Source organism: Priapulus caudatus, unplaced genomic scaffold (assembly GCF_000485595.1).
Source record: "Priapulus caudatus unplaced genomic scaffold, Priapulus_caudatus-5.0.1 Scaffold937, whole genome shotgun sequence".
Lineage (NCBI taxonomy): Eukaryota > Metazoa > Priapulida > Priapulimorpha > Priapulimorphida > Priapulidae > Priapulus > Priapulus caudatus.
This window is the reverse complement of record NW_014577998.1, coordinates 61,034-65,345: the sequence shown is the minus strand read 5'-3', so window position 1 is coordinate 65,345 and position 4,312 is coordinate 61,034.

Sequence of the window (4,312 nt, the reverse complement as noted above, 5' to 3'; positions counted from 1 at the left end):
CACGCAACATACGCACGCACGCGCGCAACTTAAACACACAATCGACGGCTAATCAACGCGTAGTACATTGTGACAGATAGAAGTCTTCGAGTGAGATGTACATAGGAGGATAGACTGAACATGCCTACAGCTTACACAGGATCATCATACCGTTGAACGAGCGTAATTCCCGACGAGTAGAATGCAAAGGAATGGTCTCACCTTAGCTACCATTGCCGAGGAGATTCCCTCCACTTCAGAACTCGCGAGTGGGCTGCTTATTGTTAGCCTGCCATTGCGGTAGGAGCGACAGAGCACACTTGCATCGCACTGAACAGAAGAGCAACTTGGCGCTTGAAAAACAATTCGGGTGAGTATGTCGTCCAGCCCACCAATGCAGCCCAAGACTCCAGATCTGTCAAAAACGCACAGTTCACATACGCACGAAAGAAGAGCATCTAGCATCTCCCAGTGCTGTTATCAAGTGTTGGAGTCAGATTGCAGACAGCACTCCGGAGATAAGGTTTGTCTCAGGAAACCTTGCGATTTTCGAAATCATCGGAACACGACAAGCACAAGATCACCACACACCCAGAACACACACACACACGACACACACACAGACAGCGAAGGTCATTACATGAGATCGCCCCCCCATTAAAATTACAGTCGCCCGCACTGGCCAACAACAAGAAGTTAGCCGTCTGTCAGAACTAAATCATCTTAAGGAACTTATGGAATTCAAAGTACGCACACATATCACTATATAAGCGCAGACGACACGTCAACAACAGAGACTCACTATCGGACGACAGAGATACGCAACGCGACGCACACACACGTACTTGAGAGAGCTCCTGCCGAGTTTCTGGCAAGAAATGTGGAAGGTGCTAGGCTGGGATAACCATTGCGATGACTCTGTCCACACAACGGCGTACGGGAAGCAGGCCGAGACGACTCAAGAATTGGAAAGCATTCGCGTTCAGCGTGACTGCTCTCACGTCGCACGTCCCCTGAAGTTTGGTAAGAGAGTCAACTGCAGACAACACACACGCGATAGACACGCACGTGCTGAGATTCACTCTTCATTCTTTGCCATCACTTAACTGTTTGCTCGACACTACACATCTCATCACACACAAATACCCAGACCGTTAGCCGCCCCCACACACACACTACAACACACACACACACGCCCACACACATAACACTGAACACGATTCTGGCAGACATCAGTCACCAAACAACTGGTATCGGCGTGCTTCTGCGCACACGTGCACACCACACCACACACAGTTATCCACGCTCGCACCGTACGGCCCGAACGAACGTCCCCAAACATACTATGTGAAGTGAAATTCCTTGTTCACTAGTCCTGTCCGTTGTCAAACATGCACCAGCACGCACATAGCACCAACATCATATCACCACGCGACGCGGCGCACGACCAAGCCGGGCCCGTAGAATCCAAGTCAGCCACGCATGGTGTCTCTGCCTTGGCGGGTCGGGTTTTCGCCAACATTTTTGCATTTTATCTAATGCGTTGCTGCCATCCTAGCGCTAAGTTCCATATTTGAGGTGTGCCTTGCTAGACTCCAGGCGCATGCTTTTCAGCTAATTCAAATGCATAATTGCCTCATCAGTATGAATTATATTGGGTGTCTAGCCAGGAAGTGCCAGGCAAATTGAATCAGCTAACCGAATGACGACGGAGCGAGGGAGATAGACAAGCGCGTGGTCCTCTGTGTGAGTTCATGCAATCTCGTCAGCAGAGCTCCCTCCCACTCACAGTCATATCTGCACAGATATATTACAGATATTGCATCAGATATATTACAGTGCGGTATTGTTGCTTTTGGTAATCGCCATGTGAGACAGAAGTCCTCCTTCTTTCTCCATCTGATGCGTGCGTGGCAGTGCGTTTGCGTTGCGTGCGTGTGTGGTCGCGTACGTGGCGTTTGTGTGGCGTGCGTGCGTGCGTGCGTGCGTGCGGGGTAGCAGGAGAAGCTTGGTGTCTGTGTGAGTATCCGCCCCGGTAAAGGATTGGCCATGGCGTCCCCGGTTTCCAAAAAAAAAAAATTTGTTCGCTTTTGCTTCGATTCCTGTGCCATTTTGAAGCAAATTGCGAAAGAATTACATTTTTATTATATCTAGTATATCGATAAATCTATTATTAATGTAATATTCTGTATGTGTTATTACACTTACATATGATACATATGAGACATGATATAAATCTTTATGTATGTATATGTATATATTTATACGTGTGTATATAACTAATATATATATATTTATATGTAATGTCAAATAGTTCGGCCTCATACATGTATGGCGTTATACGTATATCATGTATATATCGCATATGCGCATGTGTAATAATGTATAAGTATAGTGCATATGCGGCACTATATGTGTGTATAATATAATAATATATACTATAGTTAAATAAAATAGTGCAGTGTATTATGTATATGCATAATAAATGTACTATTTATAATATATATATATATATATATATATATATATATATATATATATATTGCTATGTTACAAGGGAGCATGGCAGCCAGCCGTCTTGGAGGCTTTCATACTGTGGTTTACAGGGAATATATAAAAGATCGATTGTGAAACCAGTTAAAAGTTTGAGTACAAATTCCAGCTACTGGGATATGAACCAGCACCACCTAGGGGGAAAGTCACGTACTTATCTGACACCAGTCTGGTTCAACCTTCTGCTACTGCTACAGGTGTAACTGTATTTTTGTAACTGATGCTACTATATCAATTTAGTTTGTGTCTTATTGTGCCGATGTCTGTTATAAGGCTGTAATAAATCATTACAGAGTTATGCGTTTCTTCGTCATGTGCATTTCAAAAGTCTAATCGCTATATTACAGGTATTATAGGAATTATATATAGTATTATACTATATCACCTTCTTATACGCTCTTGATAGGATACATATTGTTGAAATTTTATATATAAAGTAGGAATGTTATAAACACAAGTAGCTTGGTAATCTCTCCCAGTGCCCAACCAGTTTCTTACTAGATTTCTGCTATTCATTCTTTTAATTAGTCAAATTTCCAAAAAGTAATATAATTCATTCATGTTTACTAATGTTAAAAGGTTTTAAACGCAATATATTGACTACCACCAACAACAAAACATACAATATAATTTTCACTACACAAACCATTTTATTATAAGGTCACTCGTACAACAATTCATTTACAGACAACTAATAGATACAGTGCATATATGAAAGAGTGAGGAGTTAGCACTAAAACAGAAAAAGCAATTTAAAAAAAAATCGACGGTATATATGCCTCTAAACAAAGTCACATCGGATGGTTTTTCATAGCTAGTGATTTCAGTAGAGTCTTCAAAAGCTACTGTTTATAGATCTAACATAAGCGATTTACTAAAAAAAACACAAGAAACCACACGTTAACGCTTGCTTGCCCTACAAATTTGGCTCCTGACATGCCCAAAACTAATAAGGAACACACATACACGTGCCACAATAAACATAATTACACCGCGAATTCAACATAATACACCAAAGTAAAACTCCATTACAATGAGTAGGGGGTAGATAAACCTCTTCAACGTGTTTGTACCGACACACACACGCAAGGGTAGCAGATGTAAGGGTCACTGTACACGTGTTCTATCTCTCCCTCGTCCAATGCCATCGCGGCGCCATTAGCATCGATCAATGTCAACCACTGTCAGACACTGTCAGTCACTGTCAACCACTGTCAGCGACGATTCTGCCGCGACCGCCAGGAAAATGCTCGCTGGCGGCGGTGACCGCATCGTGCGATCGGTGGCGCCCTCGTTGGCCACTGCTGCCGATCTGGCCACCGCAGCGACCCGTTGTCACCGCGCAGCACTAAGGCTGCCTGGTGTGTCATAGTGCGATAGCTACTGCTGAAAAGTATCTGCTTACAAGGGCTTCAGCTCTTGCAAAGTATCTGCTTACAAGGGCTACTGATCTTGCAAAGTATCTGCTTACAAGGGCTACTGATCTTGCAAAGTATCTGCTTACAAGGGCTGATGCTCTTGCAAAGTATCTGCTTACAAGGGCTATTGATCTTGCAAAGTATCTGCTTACAAGGGCTACTGATCTTGCAAAGTATCTGCTTACAAGGGCTACTGATCTTGCAAAGTATCTGCTTACAAGGGCTACTGATCTTGCAAAGTATCTGCTTATAAGGGCTACTGATCTTGCAAAGTATCTCACCAGAGGGGAGCTAACTCTGCCTTATATCTCACGATGTATCTCATATCAGGGGTAGCTACAACCACCAAGTATCTCGTATCA